Raw genomic sequence first — 20322 nt, forward strand, 5'->3', positions numbered from 1 at the left:
GGAGTACCTGACATACCAGTACAGTCATAGCAAATGTGTCCAAGTGCCAAGTGGGTCCCCCCATCCTATGTAGACATGTAGAAACAGTAAGGTCTGCCTCCCCAATCATATGTAGAAATGTAGAAACAGTCAGGTGTGTCCCCCCAATCCAGCATATAAATGTAGTAGCAGTCAGGTGTGCCCCCCAATCTGATGTAGAAATGTAGAAACAGTCAGGTTTTTTCTCCCCACAATCCTATGTAGAAATGTAGTGCACTCAGGCATTCCCCCCACACCTATGTAGACATGTGAAACAGACAGGTCTGCCCCTTCCCCCAATCCAGTGTAGCAATGTAGTGATACTCAGGTGTGCCCCCCCAATCCTGTGTAGAAATGTAGTAACATGTATGAGTAGGTATAATACGAGTGGAGCACAGATGCCCAGAGGTGGCCAAGGTAGCAGGATAGGTTGTAGCATTTGCACAATATGCAGGTCTGTGTGTGTTAGGACGGTGTGTATTTCATAATGTGTCTGAGTCGTCAGTATGTATGCATGTTGAGGAAAGACCTGGTGGCCATTGCCCACTACTGCTGATGACAGGGACAAGCCCTCATGACTGCAGTACCAAAGAAAATCCTCACCAGTATAACACATGCTAGCAGTAAGCCATTGTAAATGTAAGGTGGTAATATGTGTCACTATCTGAAAGACTGACATGGCATGTCTGTTGGGCTAGATATACAAGCAATACATGGGGCAGTACCCCAGATGTACAGTATATATTGTGTCACTCTGAAATGGAGACACCCTTGGATTTGTACATATAGGTATGCATCACAGTAACTGGACCTGTAGTAGGGGATACCGATAATGTCTGCCTGAACACCTGCAGATCACAAAGGAGGTAGGACTGATGTATTTGTAATCAGCTGATGCACCTGCACATGCCAGCATAACTAGAATACCCCATGCGTATCTGTTTGTCAGATGCAAGTAGTGTCCATAGCACATATGCACCCATGCATGCAAACACCACCCACAGACACCTCTCTGGTAATATCCCTGCTGTGGGGAAAGGGCACAGTAAGAACCCACCTGTACATGGCAATAGTGAAAGACTGCAGCATGCAGTGCAGGTGTCCCATACAGGTGTCTCTAGCTGTAGGTAGCACCCTGCCAGCATCCACACACTGATAGAAGGTATTGGAATTAACACCCATCACACCTACCCTGTCACCCAGGGGAATATACTGTATGGTGGTCAGGGACTGTAGGACTGACAGAATGCAATGGCCTGCCACATCTGGCCTGCAGCAACACCTAATGCCCCACAGGCATCTGCCAAAGGCCTGTGTCTCACATGTACTGCCAATGCATGTTATGGACACCCAAATAACAACATAACACACTCTACATAAGCCATATGCAAGGTCATGTGGACAAACCACAGTAACATTTCCACCATGTCCCACTGCATGAGCTGTGGACCAACAATAACACACACCTGTGATGGGGGTGATACAATTAGGGGAAAGTATCAGAGAATGTATGCATAATGTATGGCAGAGGTTAGAATAACAGCGAGGGGTGTAGGAGCATGGGCAGCATAGAATGTACAGGGTCCGACATCAAGCTGTGTGTGCACACACTATCCCTGGCTGACAAAACATAAATGGGTGGCTACACACCTGCCCATACACCACAGTAGGGTAAATAACCTGACCCATGGCCCCTGCCTCTGCCTAACCTGCACAAATCTGTACAGCTGTGAGGCATTGCCACAGCAAGATAAGGCCATACTGATATGTTGATGGGCGGACAAGTATGGAATCCTCTGCCAGCACTGTACCAAGGTGCTGAACTGGAGAGACAAACCCAGCACCACATGTCTGCAGCTCCCCCTCCAGAATGGCATATCTTACCATGAATACAAAGGTGAATACCCACAATACCAGACATAGCTGCAGTCACATTTGTCCTCCAAGTCATCACTGTGAGCAAGAATATCCACCTGACAGTACATGAGGACAGAAAACATCACTGTATATAACAGTAGACATGTCTGAATATCTCTGCTAACAGCAGTACCATCCAGCTGAAGCAGCACAGACTCAGTTACCTACAGTACACACTATCCCCTGCACAGTTTGTCCTCATATTGCAAAATGATCGATGGATACCCTGCAGAAACAGTATGCTACCTGTAGGTGTACAACACACAAAGGTCTGCACTGCAGTACAACCTACCTGGAATCGATCCACACATACAATACAGAAGGGCATACTGGGCATGCTCACACACTTAAACAAATGAAGTCCATGTCTGCAAACAACAGCTGACCAGACATATCTGACAGTTGCAGATGTTAGTGCAGACACTCCTCAGTATGCACCACTCATGCTTTGCACATACACTGGATAGGAATACAGGCATATATCCAAGGACAACACACTATAATAAGCCAAAAGTAGATGTACATAGATGTGTGAAAGAGAGTGACTGTCACAAGGGGCCATCCATTATGATGCCTGTCCTACCCAGCACACAGCCAAATGGCTACAATCACATGAGGTTCAGATGTCACTCACTGTAGACCTTCGCCAATGGTATCTGTCAGCATCCCGGACTATGTGGTGCAAGTGCTAGCTGTGCAACATGACTGTACAAGGAAGTAGTCATCTAGCAGCTGTACACACATACCTGTGGAATATAAGCCTGGATGTGCCCACATGTGGTGTGTCAACCTCTAGATGAATGGGTTATGGCTCATGCACACACACTGCCATCCCCATAGCCCTACTATGACAAGCCTGCTGAGGTCATCCACTTTGAAATACACCCTTGTGAAAGGTGTAGACCAGTAATCTCCGTGGTGCTTCCTATAACTGCGTACTGCTGTAGTGTGATAAACTAGTTAGGTAGAAGTTCTAATCCAAGACTTGGCAACTGTGTGTGTGTGTGTGTGTGTGTGTGTGTGTGTGTGTGTGTGTGTGTGTGTGTGTGTGTGTCTCTCTCTCTCTCTCTCTCTGTCTGTGTAGAGAGCAATGCTTTTTAGGCTAGTCACACTCACTACATTTCAAATGCCCTACTTTGGCAAGGCTGCTGATGTCATACACTGTGAAATACATATTTTGGAAAGTCGTAGCCCAATAATCTCTGTGGTGCATCCTATAATTGGGTACTGCTGTAGTGTGATAAACTAGTTAGGTAGGAGTTTTAATCACAGACATGGCAACTGTGTGTGTGTCTGTCTGTGAAGAGAGCAAAGCTTTTTTGGCTAGTCACACTCACTATAATTCAAATGCCCAAATTTGGCAAGGCTGCTGATGTCATATACTGTGAAATACACCTTTTGGAAAGTTGCAGCCCAATAATCTATGTGGCACGTCCTATAAATGCATACTAGTGTAGTCTGATAAAGTAGTTAGGCAGGCGTTCTAATCCCAAACATGACAACTGTGTGTGTCTCTGTCTGTGTAGAGAGCAATGCTTTTTAGGCTACTCACACTCACTACAATTCAAATGCCCTACTTTGGCAAGGCTGCTGATGTCATACACTGTGAAATACACCTTTTCGGAAAGCTGTAGCCCAGTAATCTCCATGGCACGTCCTGCAACTGTGAATTGCTGTAGTGTGATAAACTAGTTAGGTAGGTGTTAGAAAAATATGTATTAATGTATATGTTTAGTGCTTATTAAGAAATGAGAAAGATATAATGCATTTTATTCTATTAATGTTATGACAAGAAAAATGAATTCATATGAAACTGCAAGAAGCTTTTGGAAACTGCAGTGTGCCTTTTGCAAGTTGGCCTCTGACCCCAGCAGCTGCTAGCTCAGCAAGAATTAATGTTTATGCTTCTTACAAGTGATTATCTGCTGGGTCAGGAAATTAAATGTGTGAAATAATGAGAATCTTCTGCTCTTTTCTGCTTGAGCAATCAACCTTGTATATGTTGCTAGATAACGCACCAGCTGCAAGGAAGAAGTGATAACATGTAACAAGAGAAATGTATTGAGAACTGTATCTACTATTATGTTCGAATTAATTTAGAACCTTGAGTGGAAACTTTTGTAAAAGGGTATTGTAACTAACCAGGTGGCTAGCAAGGCCATGTTGTTTACCAGAAAAAACTTTTTAAGCAAAATGTAGTATCAGCATTTTAGATGAATAGAATATTGTAAGCTAAAGTGATGCAAGACCCCTTGTGGCTGACTACGTCAGTCTGGTGGGTTAATACTAGTAATAATTACTATAAAAGTTGTGTTCTTCCTGTTTCATTCAGACAAAATTCTGTACTTGTCCAAATAATGTTCTTTGCTATGCTTCAGATTCACCAAACAGCCGAAAAATAAGTACAATGAAAGAAAAGGTGAGACTCCGCTGGATGTTCCACTGCTTTATTAAAATACACAAAAAGTTGTATCCAAAACTGGTAAGAAACTCCAACAAAATAAATATCCACTGACAAGCGCTTTCGGGTTAAAACCCTTCATCAGATCACATACTAAAAACACTTCCTGATATTTAAAATACATGTCAACCAATGAGAGTTAGTAAAAAGCCCGCCTTTTCTGCAAGGCTGGTTTTAAAGGTACACAGTCATTTAAGCCCGGAGTTCTGTGGGCCATCAATTCCAAAATCCATTTGGACTCCATAGATTCTGTTAATAGTTTAACATCACCCCCCCTATTGTTCATGACAACATTAACCACTGCTTTGAATTTAAAATTATGTGTGGGGTGGGTCTCAATATGCTTATATAAAGCATTATGTGCATCTTTATTCCTAATTGAAGACATATGTTGCAATATTCTTACCTTAAACATATTGTTGGTCTTGCCAACATAAAAGCATATGCATTCAGTGCACTCCGCTATGTAAACTAAATTACTTGTCCTACATGTAGCTTTTGCTTTGAAATTAAAGACATGTCCACTGACTGGATGTGTAAAGGTGTGATCTTTATTTATAAATTGGCATGCTTTACAATATCCACATGGGACACTGCCAATTTTTTCTTTTAGGATACAAGTTTGGGTTACTGTTTTCTCTTTACAAAGGATATATTTTAGATTCTTGTTTCTCCTATAACCAAATTGTGGATAAGCCCCCACTATATTTCTTAACTTGTTATCTCCCCTCAAAATATTCCAGTTTCTGTTGACAATATCCCTGATGTCTCCTATATTGCTACTATATGTAAACAATACCCTTGGTTCATTAAGTTTGTGTGTGGTATTAGTGGTTCTTATTTCCCCTTTATTACATTTAAGCCATGGGGGAGCGGTGGTAGTATTAGACACTATTATGTATGTCAGAAAAATAGAAGAATTGCTATCAGATAAACATACATATATACAGATTAATCCTGTGGGTGTAAAAATTATAGTAGATAAAGTTTTAAAAAGATTGCTTTTTGAAATGAAAATCAAATTTTTATTGATAGACAAGGCCGCCATTCCCATCTTCAAAGGTCTACCAAAGATACACAAGTCTCTTCATGACCCACCATTACGACCCATAGTTTCTGGCAGAGGGTGGGTGACGGAAAATATTTCCATATGGCTGGAACATACATTACATCCTTTTATAGATAAATTGTCCACCATACTTAAAGATACAGGGGATTTTTTGCTTAAATTAGGTGATGTGAATAGAGAGATGACACAAATAAATAGAGATTTTTTGATGGTCACCTTAGATGTTCAAAACCTATTTACTGTAATTAGTAATGACTATGAGGTTCAAGCTGTTAGTGAGGTATTGGCAGATCAGAATGTTGATGAGGAGAAAATAACATTAATCAGTACTTTATTAACCCTGGTTCTAGAAAATAATGTGTTTGTAGGAGCACAACATACGTATAGACAGGCACAGGGGGTGGCCATGGGCACTCCCTGTGCCAATACTTATGCCAATATGGTCCTTTGGCATTGGAAAAAGGCTATGATTTTTAATAAGCCAGAATGGATGCAACATATACATTTATATACACGTTTTGTGGACGATATTTTCTTTTTGTGGAAGGATGATGTTACATCTTTGGATGGTTTTTTAGACTATCTACACTCCACTACTACATTCCTGAAGTTTACTAAGAAATGTTCAACCACAAATATTGATTTTTTAGATGTATGTATATCACAAAAAGAAGCTGGCTTTTCATCAAGCCTATATAGGAAGGAGTGCTGGAAAAATACAATGCTTTGTTTCGATAGCATGCACCCCCGATATATGTTTTCAAATATTGTTCAGGGCCAGATTTGCAGAATTTCCAGATTGAATCTGGATGATAAGATGTTTGAATGTGAAATGGTTAATTTGAAGAACAACTTTTTAGAAAGGGGCTATAGAGGAGAACTGGTTAATAGAGTGGTTGATACCAATCACACAAAAAGAGATAATAGATTTAAGCCATGGCTTAAATGTAATAAAGGGGAAATAAGAACCACTAATACCACACACAAACTTAATGAACCAAGGGTATTGTTTACATATAGTAGCAATATAGGAGACATCAGGGATATTGTCAACAGAAACTGGAATATTTTGAGGGGAGATAACAAGTTAAAAAATATAGTGGGGGCTTATCCACAATTTGGTTATAGGAGAAACAAGAATCTAAAAGATATCCTTTGTAAAGAGAAAACAGTAACCCAAACTTGTATCCTAAAAGAAAAAATTGGCAGTGTCCCATGTGGATATTGTAAAGCATGCCATTTTATAAATAAAGATCACACCTTTACACATCCAGTCAGTGGACATGTCTTTAATTTCAAAGCAAAAGCTACCTGTAGGACAAGTAATTTAGTTTACATAGCGGAGTGCACTGAATGCATATGTTTTTATGTTGGCAAGACCAAAAATACGTTTAAGGTAAGCATATTGCAACATATGTCTTCAATTAGGAATAAAGATGCACATAATGCTTTATATAAGCATATTGAGACCCACCCCACACATAATTTTAAATTCAAAGCAGTGGTTAATGTTGTCATGAACAATAGGGGGGGTGATGTTAAACTATTAACAGAATCTATGGAGTCCAAATGGATTTTGGAATTGATGGCCCGCAGAACTCCGGGCTTAAATGACTGTGTACCTTTAAAACCAGCCTTGCAGAAAAGGCGGGCTTTTTACTAACTCTCATTGGTTGACATGTATTTTAAATATCAGGAAGTGTTTTTAGTATGTGATCTGATGAAGGGTTTTAACCCGAAAGCGCTTGTCAGTGGATATTTATTTTGTTTCTTACCAGTTTTGGATACAACTTTTTGTGTATTTTAATAAAGCAGTGGAACATCCAGCGGAGTCTCACCTTTTCTTTCAACATTCTGTACTTGTACGTTTTTTGCCTCCTGGTGTACACTAGTAAAGAACCTGAACCTGAACCTCCTGTGTACTGATCTTTTTATTACAGTATTTTTCATTTAACAGATTGGTTCTTTGCGTACCGGAATCCCTCAGAAGCTGCGGATCAGAGAGTAGTGGTGGTCGAAGTCTGCATGCAGGAGAAGATACTGAAATGATTCTTCTTGAGTGAAAAGACCTCCGACTGAATTGTTGTTTAAAGAGGCTGGCCACTTTCTGATCTGTGGCTGAAGAGCGGATCTCCACTTCGAACCGTGACTGCTCAATACTGGAGGCTCAGGTAGGGAGACTTTTTTCCTTTTTTCTGTTTTAGATCAGCGACTAGGTTACAGTAAATATTGTTTTTTTTGTCAAATTTGTCATACAGATCAGGGACAAGAAAAAATTACTGTTTATTTGGTCATAGATCAGGGTAACAGAATAAGGTAGGCAGTTATTCTAGATAAACTGTGAAAGGAACTGAAGTTGTGGTACCACGTGGTAAAAGGGTTACGTAACATTTATTAACATGGGAAAATCAGTGCACTAATATGTCACGAGACCCACCCCTAACCGAAGATGTAAAATATATGCAAATACAACGTGCAGATAATGTTAGATATTATGCAAAATGGGTTAACAAATATGAATTTGATGGGAAATTAGACAAATCTTCACTTGTTAAACTTCTTAAACAGCTTAAAAGTGATACAAAAGGTCAGGCAAGGAAACAACGACAATTAGGCATTCCTCAGGCACACAGGTGGATTGAGGAAGCAAACCGTAGGAACAAAAGAGTAATAATTCAAAGGCATTGTTTTTAGACAAAGAAGATAATAATATAGTAGTAGCAAAGGCTCCCCCCCACTCCCTTTTTCAGGATATGAAGCAAGTGGACAAGCTGGTCCACCTCCGCGGTATCCTGATGTCTCAGTGAAACCAAGATTGTTTGTTAGAGATCCCATTGAAACTAGGTCCCGAACACGTAAAACACAGGGGGACATAGAATCGTATCAGATGGAGAAAAATTTACAAGCTGAGAGTGAGGAAGAAATATGTCCACTTATAGAGGTACCAAATCCTCAGCCAGGACAGGTTGGACAGGACCCAACCCTCTTGGTATATAGGCCGTGGACACCGGAGGATATCCGGAAGGCTACTGAGGGAATTCCCCATCCAAAAGTTAATTTTACAAAATTCCTAGAAGATTTACAAGGCATGAGGTTAAGTTACCACTTAAATGGGGAAGAAGTAGAAAAAGTAGTTAGACAAACTGTAGGTCCAGATTGGCACATGATTAGTGGAACATGGAATCCTCGTAATGCAGAATTTAAGCCACTCCCACATAGTGACGCAGAACTTGACAATAGAGTGAAAGGCCTTACAGACCGAATCTCTGAGAAGTGGAAACCTAGAGCAGCCTGGACTTGTATTAATCAATGCATACAGCAAGAAAATGAAACAGTAGATGGATACTATGCCAGATTATTGGAATGTTTTAATAACCATAGCAGTATGACAGTTCCCAAAAATCAAACAAATGATTCCCCGTATGAACAACAATTGAAAAATGCATTTTTAAAAGGTTGCATTGCACCTATTAGTAGCTTCATTACGAAGCATATGAAAGATCATCGAGCAAGTAGGTTACAAGCCTTACTTGAATATGCTAGACATGCTGAAAGACATTTTAATAGCAAAAAGAAAAAGAAAGCGCAAGTCTTCACTGCTGAAGACGGAGCTGAAGTTTATGTATTACAGTCTGGTAAAAAGGATAAGAAAAATGCACAGGGAAATAAACAGTCTGACAAACGGTCAGAGGACTTTGAAGAAAGGAAAAAGAGAGGTGAATGCTTTAAGTGTGGGAAGAAAGGACATCTAGCTAGGGATTGCAAACAAAATAAGAAGGGAACCACAGAGGATAAGGGAGATGAGGACTGACTATATGATGGTTAAGAGTCAGAAATCATCGGGAAAAGACAATAAAAAGAGGACAAATGTAAATGTGATAGAAGGAGTAGAGGAAGTGTAAGTAGACATAGAAGATGAAGAAAATGAGATTTTAGATTTAGCATTATTGAGCCTAGAGCTCTACCTAGCAGACACAAAACTGGAAGTTACACTTCTGGTGGAGGGGAAGGAAGTTAAATTCCTGTGTGATTCAGGAGCTTCACGGACTCTGATACACCCCTCCAAGTTACTGGAACATTCATAATCACCTGATTATATATTAGTGAAAGCTGCAAATGGACAGCTACACCGGGAACCACTTTCCCATGATATAGCAATAACTGACCCTGTTTCAGGGATGACTCAAAGGAGTAAAATTGTTGTTTCTGCAAAATGTCCAGTGAACCTATTCGGTAGGGACCTTCTGCAGATATTTGGCATAGCAGTAGTTCCGACTATGCAGGGTATGGAGGCACAGCGACAAATGGATACTTTTGTGGTGCGACTGGAGGGTGAAACTTTTTACTGGTACAGCCAGGACTTGGTTATGACTGGTCCAGGGGCAGTGACCGAGAACTGATGAACATAGCCATCAGTAAATCCCCCTCCCTTGACACTGACAGACAGCATTTGTTGCATTGCACTCTGTATTACTGTAGCACACCAGGACCTGATAAGGAATATGAGCAAGAATTGTTCAGAAATCGTGCAAACAGATTAGTGTTATGTAATCTGTACTGGGATACTGCAGGAAACAGTGTTGTTAGCTGTTCATTACCTCAAGAATTCCTTGCACTATACAAATCTAATAGATTACCACATGCCAGTTTAACTAAGAACAAAAATGTAAAATGGGCAGACCTAGGAGAAAAGGTAATGAGATGGGAGAAACAAACTGATTTAGAATTATCAGAGCAGGGAATACAGAAACAAAAACTGAATTGATTAACACAGGCACACCCAGCTGAACACTTGCAGTCTAGCGAGGACAGCTGATTAACATTCTTATTAGAAGAAGAGGAGAAAGCCTTATGTAACATACCAAAGATTCTTTGGTCAACAGGCAAGTCAGATGTAGGACTTATTCGAACAGCAGGACCAGTTACTATTACACCAAAGTCAGCATTCAGACCACAGAAGAGACAATATCCTTTGAGAAAGGATGCAGAGATAGGAATCAAACCTATAATAGCAACATTACTTAGAGAAGGAGTACTGGTAGAATCTCCTGATTCACCATGTAATACACCCCTATTTCCTGTTAAAAAGGCAAACTGGGAATGGCGTATGGTTCAGGACTTACAAGCTGTAAATAATGCAGTAATACCTAGAGCACCTATGGTGCCAGATCCACACACTTTGTTAAATGATTTGAAACCTCACCAGAAATATTTCTCTGTGGTAGATATCAGCAATGCTTTCTTTTCAATACATATACATCCTGATAGCCAATATTGGTTTGCATTTACATTTCAGGGGAAAAGGTATACCTATACCTGACTACCACAGGAATATTGTGAGAGTCCAACAATATTCGCACAAGAAATGGCTAGTAATTTGGGGGGATTCACCCCACCGGGGGGTAGTCAAATTTTACTTTATGTAGACGACATCTTGCTAGCAGCTCCCACCCAGCAGCAATGCAGGAAGGATACCATAGCACTGTTACAATTCTTAGCAACACAGGGACACAAAGTAAACAAAAGCAAACTACAGCTTTGGAGAAAACAAGTTAGATACCTAGGATATGTAATATCCAAAGAAGGTAGAATACTAGATGAGGATAGAAAAACAGTGATTTTACAAGCACCCAAACCAGCGACCAAGAAGGAAATGATGTCCTTCCTGGGAACAACTAACTACTGCCGGAGTTGGATACCAAACTATGCTTTGGAATCTGCTCCACTGACCGACCTCATATACAAAAAGCCGATGGCAGCACAGGATTTATTACAATGGACACCTGAAGTAGAAATAGCTTTCTGCAGGTTGAAACAATTGATAGCTTCTTCATTAGTCTTAGGACTACCAAACTATCATAAACGTTTCTTTCAAACTGTAGACTGTAAGCAAGGATATATGACATCAGTGTTGACACAACAACATGGGGATAAGCAATGCCCCATAGCTTACTATTCATCACAGTTAGACCCAGTGGCACGATCCTTGCCCCACTGTGTGCAAGCAGTGGTTGCAGCTGCAATGGCAGTACAGGCTTCGGCCTCAGTGGTGTTATTCCACCCTCTCACATTGAGAGTGCCTCATGTAGTTGCGATAATTTTACTGCAAGAAAAGGTAGCTTATCTTTCTCCTGCTAGACACCTTTCCTGTATGACTATACTGTTGAGCCAACCTCATATGACAATTGAATGATGCATGACATTAAATCCATCAACTTTGCTCCGAACTCCTGCAGACGGCACACCACACAGTTGCCTGCAGGAAATTGAGCAGAAAACCTTACCCAGAAAAGATCTCACGGATATTCCCTTGGATAAGGCCGAGGTGACATATTACGTGGATGGCTCATGCAGAAGGGGCCCTACAGGGAAAAATCTAGTGGGGTATGCAATAGTTACAGACACTGAAACCTTAAAAGCCCAATCCTTACCATATAACGTGTCTGCACAAGCAGCAGAATTGATTGCCTTAACACGAGCTTGTACCTTAGCAAAAGACAAATGTGTAAACATATATACTTACAGTCAGTATGCTTTTTCTACTGTACATGTTTTTGCACAGCAGTGGAAAAATAGAGGGATGATATCATCTAGTGGTAAACCAATTAATCATGCGCAATTTATTTTAGAATTGTTAGAATCTATTCAGTTACCTACTGAAGTAGCTATTTGCAAATGCATAGCTCATACGAAACAGCAGGACAGAATTTCAAAAGGTAATGCGAGAGCTGACGCAGCTGCAAAGCAAGCAGCTTCAGACTCAGAAACTTTACCTTTAGATGAGGAATTACAACCCTCTGAAATTTTAGACCTAGAAATGTTAAAAACAATGCAGATGCTTACTACAAAAGCAGAGAAACAAAAATGGGAAAAATTAGGAGGAATCCTTGAAAACAGGCTGTACATCTCCAAAGAGAAAAAAACAATTTTGCCGTCTAATTTGTTTAGATATGCAGCTTTGTTGAGCCATGGGCAGTGCCATGTCTCAACAGGGGGGATGGTGCAGTTATTAAACCGAATATTCCAAACATATGGATTCACAAATTACACAAAAAAATGTTTTTCCGACCAAGAATCCGGATGCAACAACAGTGGCAAAAGCCCTCATAAAGGAGATTATTCCTAGATTTGGCATACCGGAAAGAATTTATAGTGACAGTGGTACATATTTTATGAATCAAACTATACAACAGTTGGGACGCTTCTTTGGGATTTCCTTTAAGAGCCATTGTGCTTATCACCCTCAGTCTGCAGGACTGGGGGAGAGGCACAATGGAGTCCTCAAGAACAAACTTAGAAAGTTAGTCAATGAAACCCAAAAGAACTGGGTGCACTGTCTGCCTCTGGTGCTGCTGAGTATGCAGACAGTTCCAAATGCAAAGGGTTTAACTCTTTTTGAAATGGTGTTTGGGAGGGCATATTATGTACCTCAGTGGAAAGCTCTCATGCCTGCAGACCAGGAGGCTGATAGTTCACTAGCTAGTTATATGAGGAAACTGTTAACAAATAAATCTCTCTTGCAGTTTAACTCTTTTTCAGATAAAGAACAGACCAGACCATTGGAAGTGATTCTAGCCCCGGGGTCCTGGATCTGGGTGAAGGTAACAAAGAGGAAGCATTGGGCAAGCTTGAAGTGGGAAGGACCATACCAGGTACTGCTGGCCATGCCTACTGCAGTCAAAATCACTGAAAAGTCATCTTGGATCCATTTGACGCACTGTAAACTGGTAAAGAACTTTCAACTTGATAAAAACATTGTAACTGTTACGCAACAAGAACAAAATGGCCAAAGATAGAAATTCAGACCAACCTCAAAAAGCATACACTTGTTGACTGTACTTTTGACAATTTTCTTTTTGTTGTGTTTTTTTCATTTCTCAACCACACAAGTAAAACTGGATAAACGTGATGAGACATCCATAGACTGGCATCCAAACTTTAACACATACCTAGCAATTAAATGTGTATATGCTGAGACTATGAACATTTCAAACTGCTGGGTTTGTACAGCTATACCAACAGCATATTGAGGACTACTAATGTCTGCTGTTCCTTTAGGGATCAATGAGACTTGGGAGAATTTGCTTTTTGACACAGGAACTGTGAGATCACAGGATAAAATAGCATTGTATTTACCTGTTACACAAAAGGGGCTTGTGTGTTTTTTCAAGAATGATAATCTCCAGGTGGGCTGGAGTAACTGTAACATAACAATATCTTATAATGTTATATTAAGACTAAAACTTGGGATACTGTTTGCAATACTAACTATGATTCATAATTGAACTCAATGAAAATGACATTGAATGAAGTACAAAGAAATCCTGTTTTGATTAAGCAATTGTCAGTCATAGATAAGAAAATGTTTCATGCAGGGCTAGCACATATTAGCACTAAAGTTGAAAACTGTTATTTGTGTGTGGGAAAAAGGCATACAAATGGAGAATTGGTCCGGCAGTTGTTTTTTGGGCTACCTGGTTACGGCCATACGGCACACTGCGGAATTACCTCTGGGTAAAATACGGAAGGTGAGAGTTGTTTCCAAGAAAACAAAAGATCCAATCGAGAAACCTGTGAATCCAGTAGGGTGAGTTGAAGCAGTTTGGAAAGACCATAATTCCGTGAAGGACAAAGACAAATTGACCATATGGACTTGAGTGACAGTGTTATATCTTGGGCAGGTATACTCCCAGCGTATGGTGCAGTCAAATTGATTTGGGAGCTGAGAAAACTGTCAAAACTTCTTGAAGTAATGAGTAATGCAACTTTTTCTGCTCTTGAATTAGTGACTGATGAACTGAATGCCATGAGAACTGTTGTGTTGCAAAATCAGATGGCTCTTGACTTCAGAGGTGGTACATGCACGCTTATCAAAGAAGAATGCTGTGCGTATATTCCAGATAATAAGCATGAAATTAATAACTATCTGGAGGTGATTCAGCAGGTGTCGGCCATGACCAAACCAGGCCCAAACCCTCTGATGGATTTTTTCCAGAATCTGTTTGGGGGGTGGGGTTCCATCCTAATGGATATTCTGATTGCCATTTGTGTGGGTTTACTCCTATTAGGAGCATGTGTTTGTTGTGGAATCCCCTGCATGAAAAGATTAATTAAAGATTTTATAGATATGTCTGTCTCTGAAACCTTGTATCAAGATATTGAACTTGAGGAATTGGTTCCAAATGAAATTCTCCTTGAAGTCTAAACTGAATGACTCTCTTAACTGCAAATCTTAAGTGGAAGAGGTTAGGAGAAGAAATAAGACTGTTTTCACTTCTGAGAATAGAATAAAAAGTATTAACAGGGGGAAATGTTAGAAAAATATGTATTAATGTATATGTTTAGTGCTTATTAAGAAATAAGAAAGATATAATGCATTTTATTCTATTAATGTTATGACAAGAAAAATGAATTCATATGAAACTGCAAGAAGCTTTTGGAAACTGCAGTGTGCCTTTTGCAAGTTGGCCTCTGACCCCAGCAGCTGCTAGCTCAGCAAGAATTAATGTTTATGCTTCTTACAAGTGATTATCTGCTGGGTCAGGAAATTAAATGTGTGAAATAATGAGAATCTTCTGCTCTTTCCTGCTTGAACAATCAACCTTGTATATGTTTCTAGATAACGCACCGGCTGCAAAGAGGAAGTGATAACATGTAACAAGGAAAATGTATTGAGAACTGTATCTACTATTATGTTCAAATTAATTTAGAACCTTGAGTGGAAACTTTTGTAAAAGGGTATTGTAACTAACCAGGTGGCTAGCAAGGCCACGTTGTTTACCAGAAAACTTTTTAAGCAAAATGTAGTATCAGCATTTTAGATGAATAGAATATTGTAAGCTAAAGTGATGTAAAACCCCTTATGACTGACTACATCAGCCTGGTGGGTTAATATTAGTAATAAATACTATAAAAGTTGTGTTCTTCCTGTTTCATTCAGACAAAATTCTGTACTTGTACGTTTTTTGCCTCCTGGTGTACACTAGCAAAGAACCTGAACCTGAACCTCCTGTGTATTGATCTTTTTATTACAGTATTTTTCATTTAACAGTAGGAGTTTTAATCCCAGACATGGCAAGTGTGTGTGTGTGTGTGTGTGTGTGTGTGTGTGTGTGTGTGTGTGTGTGTGTGTGTGTGTGTGTGTGTGTGTGTGTTTTGTGTGTCTGTGTAGAGAGCAATGCTTTTTAGGCTAGTCAGTCTCACTACAATGCAAATACCCTACTTTGGCATGGCTGCTGATGTCCTACACTGTGAAATACACTTTTTAGAAAGTTGTAGCCCACTAATCTCTGGGGCATGTCCTATAACTGTGTACTGCTGGAATGTTATAAACTAGTTAGATAGGTGTTCTAATCCCAGACATGGCAACTTTGTGTGTGTCACCGTCTGCGTAGGGAACAATGCATTTTATGCTAGTTACACTCACTACAATTTAAATGCCTTACATTGGCAATCCTGACAATGTCATTCACTGTGAAATACACCTTTGGTGAGGGAGTACTCCAGTAATCCCCATGGTGCATCCTATAACAGCTTCATGTTGTAGTGTGATATAGAACTCTGGTAGGGGTTCTATTCCCAGACCTGACAGTTGTGGATGTTTTGTGTGTATTTTTATGTCTGTGTAGGAAATAATGCATTTTAGGCTAGCCACACTCATTACAATTCAAATGCCCTACTTTGGCAATCCTGCTGATGTCATTCATTGTGAAATACATCTTTGGGGAAGGAGAACTCCAGTAATCTCCATAGCGTGTCCTACAACTGTATAGTGCTGTAGTGTAATAAACTAGTTAGGTAGTCCCAGACATGACAGGTGTGTGTGTGTGTGTGTGTGTGTGTGTGTGTGTGTGTGTGTGTGTGTGTGTGTGTGTGTGTGTGTGTGTGTGTGTGTGTGTGTGTGTGTGTGTGTGTGTGTGTGTGTGTGTGTGTGTGTGTGTGTGTGTGTGTGTGTGTGTGTGTGTGTGTGGCTGTGTTTGTAAATCATATCCTGTATGGAGGTGGATGTGAGTGTGTAACAACTGGACTCAGTTTTGAGTGGGTTTTGCATATTTCTTCTATGGTGTCCCTAGTATATATCACAATGTCCACCATACAGAGATAACAGATGTGAAATAGCCAAGAGACTGGGGTTCAAATCCATACCCCTACATGTGTTATCAAGGCCAGGCAAGCAAAGTTAGTAACCATAGTATCACCCAGAGAACACTCTCAACCCTTGTCTCATACACACACACACACTTGCCTAGGCAGCAGCCACTATGTTGGTAGTACCCTGTATATTGCTCACTGATAGTGACCATGGTGTGATTGCAGTGGGCTACAGAGGACATGGCAACCTGCCCATCTGTCCAATAGGCACGTACATGCCAACAGTGCACCTTCACCATGTTTCCCACTGGACACCTGCAACACCTGTGGTACCATCAAATGAGACCCACAAAGGACATACCATGCCTGAAAAACATGCCCCGTATGGACAGATGCCACCGACACCAGAAAATGCTGGTATCATGCTATCACTGTAGGTGCAGGGTAAACTGCTGTCCATTAACAGTTACCACCACATGAGGCTAGGACTGGCACATTTGATGATAACAATCTGTGTACACAACATGGGCAAGACACCCCAGGTACAGTTCCACCTGCAACACCTGTGGTGCCATCAAATGTGACCCACAAAGGACATACCATGTCTGAAAAACATGCCCTGCATAGACAGATGCCACTGACACCAGGAAATGCCAGTATCATGCTATCAATGTAGGTGCAGGGTAAATCTGCTGTCCATTAACAGTTCCCACCACATGAAGCCATCTGATGATAATCTGTGTACACAACATGGGCCAGACACCCCAGGTACAGTTCCACATGTCACTTTATATGCATATGTGAGGTGTGCACATCCCAGACACTGCCCATCTCATGGCCTAAGGAACACATACATGGCAAGCAATGCACAGCATTGGCCACACGCAATAGTCACCCAGGTGACTGGATGGTGAATACAATACCCACCTGTGTGAGTAAATCCAGAAACTACACCCCTGAGTCACAATGCAGACCAATGTCATGTGAGCTGATGCCAAGGTATACCACCTAGCCTGGTGGCCCAGTTGAACACTACACACCCATGAAGCAATGCACCCATGCATGTCAATACTGGCAGTGTGTGTGTGTGTGTGTGTGTGTGTGTGTGTGTGTGTGTGTGTGTGTGTGTGTGTGTGTGTGCCTGTGTGTGTGTGTGTGTGTGTGTGTGTGTGTGTGTGTGTGTGTGTGTGTGTGTGTGTTGTATGATGTGTATGATCACATTCACACTCACTACAACCCCCATTGGCATACAGAAGCATGCTGTCCAATGTCAGATACCTCCACATACCCTTTGCCCATATAACCTCTGTATGACCCCTGTGGTGCATGTGATACCTGCACAATAATGTGTTGTGGTAATCTCACTAGTGATGAATTGTATTCCTGGCCCTGCCAAATGTGTCAATGTGTCTGTGTCCATGTGAGTGTGTGGCTGTGTTGATACTGGCACCTGTTCATGAGGACAGGCACTTGTACTCCACCTACCATATAGCTAACATATCCCTGTTACAGATGTCACTCACCATCACATATATGTTTTGAGGGCTCCTCAACATGTAACCTATGTAGCACATCCAGTAATCGCATAGAAATGTGATAGCACTACATAGATGTCAGGTGTTTGATACCCTGTACTGGTAGGTGTGTTACACAAGCATGCTTAAGTTTTACTCTCCCATCCATCCCTGACTTTACTTTGCCTCTGCCTGCCTCTCTCATTCCCTCTCTGATGGATGTGGAGACCTACACCTGCTTTGCTTAGGCAGCAGCATGTGTATTTTAAGTGATGCTCATGATCAGCTGATGGCCTCTGCACGGACTGCAGCCCTCCTCTAGCTGACTGCTTGTGGAACAGATGTGGTAACATGCCCATTGCCAATTGCATGGAAATACACCCCATTATCTAGGAACATCATGTCGGTGTTGGGCCTTTTCATTCACTGTGAGCAGGAACTCATTCTGTTGTTTGGCAAACAGCATCTCAGATTGATTGCAGATTTACTTCTAACAACATTCACTGTGGAAACAGGGCAACACACAGTAGGGGGATGTGTCTGACCTGACTACAGACTGTAAGTACTGCTATACTGCATTTGGAGTAATGTGTGTGTGTGGATATGGCTGTCCTACATGTTTTAATAACTGCCATGTCAGTGCTATGTTAATGAGGAAAATCCATCTGTAGGGTCAACTGCAGACTGGGCAGTGTGTGGGGCCTTTTGTCTCAGGAGTTACCCACAGAGCACCTATATGTGAACTGCAGAAGGTAGTGTGAGGATTGAAGTCTGTAGATGGTGACAGACATGAGAGTTACTGACTTCATATCCCTCATAGGACAAGGATTGAAGTCTGTAGATGGTGACAGGCATGAGAGTTACTGACTTCATATTCCTCATAGGACATATGTTGCAACAAACCCTGTTACAACAGTAAATTTATGAGGTTATCACAGCAACGTGTCAATATTGGCCCTGTGTATGTGCCTCCAGCCACAACTCTGTTAACCTTTGTACATATGTCATGCAGGAAGAGGTGCATATCTGCTGTACACCATAATTAGTGACATCATATCTGATAACAAGCCACTGAGCTATCAGACTGCTACACATGTTATGCATAGTAGGGGTTACATTTGATGACAAAACCTGGACATTCTGTGGTTGTGTGTACATTACTGAGGTCTCTGTACGTAAGGTGAATGTTGACAGTGTGTGTACTTTCAGTATGTACTGTGGCCTGTGTACAGACTGTGGTAGAGGTCATTGTTCCTGGTCCCATTCTATCTGATGTTACATGCTGCTCCACTGTATGTTACCCTATCAGCTTACATGTTTGTAGGGCCATACACACACATCCCCCATACCACAGACAGGCATTGGATCACACTGTGTAGTGGCCCAGTATATGTAGGGTTAGTGTGTGAGTGGCACATATGAGGATGGTGTCAAACAGATAGTCCATATACTGTAATATTACACTAGCTTACCATACTTGGTTGTGGCTGTGTTCACATTGGCTGTGGTTATGCACTTCCACACTGATATGCAGGTACATGTGCATTCCCCCACAGGAAAGGTAGGCCAGTGTTGAGCCAGTCTGTCTGTAGCCTGCACAGTGCTTTGTTACATGCATAGCAGCTTAGTGTATTTACCCAGTGGAATATCATATCCAGATACTTCCTAGATGTACTGCTGCCAGGCCTCCCTTAACAGTTATGTATGTCATACAGAGCAGTGGGATGCTGTACAGATGTATGTCAACATCTAGTGAGTAGTATGTGGCCATGGCACCTTTGTACCAGCAGTTATTATGTGTCAGGACAGACAGGGGTGTGTGAATGCATAACCTATGGGTGCAAATGTATACCAGTCATTACGTGTTATACCCATCTACATGGCTATTAACATCCACATTGTCAGGATTGGTCCACATGTCTTGCACTAAGGGGTTCTGTATGCTGGACTGTCCAGAGTGTGTCAGTATGTCCACATATATTGGCCAATATCTCTGCTGTAGTCCACAGGAGCATTATATGCTAGCAGCGGTACTGTACTATGATGTCATTAGGATGTCTGTCAATAGCCAATGGCGCACATGTTAAAAGCAGATGTGACCTCCAACACGCACCATGTCTGTAAAGACAATCCCTATTACAGTAGCAATACTGTACAAATATACCTGCTATATACACCTGACATCCCCTTGCACTATGAAGTTGGGACTATAGGGGCTGAGGTAGGGCTACACTCCATGTTCAGGACATATG

The sequence above is a fragment of the Protopterus annectens genome, chromosome 1.part1, assembly GCF_019279795.1.
Source record: "Protopterus annectens isolate FY-2018-M chromosome 1.part1, PAN1.0, whole genome shotgun sequence".
Taxonomy (NCBI): Eukaryota; Metazoa; Chordata; order Ceratodontiformes; family Protopteridae; genus Protopterus; species Protopterus annectens.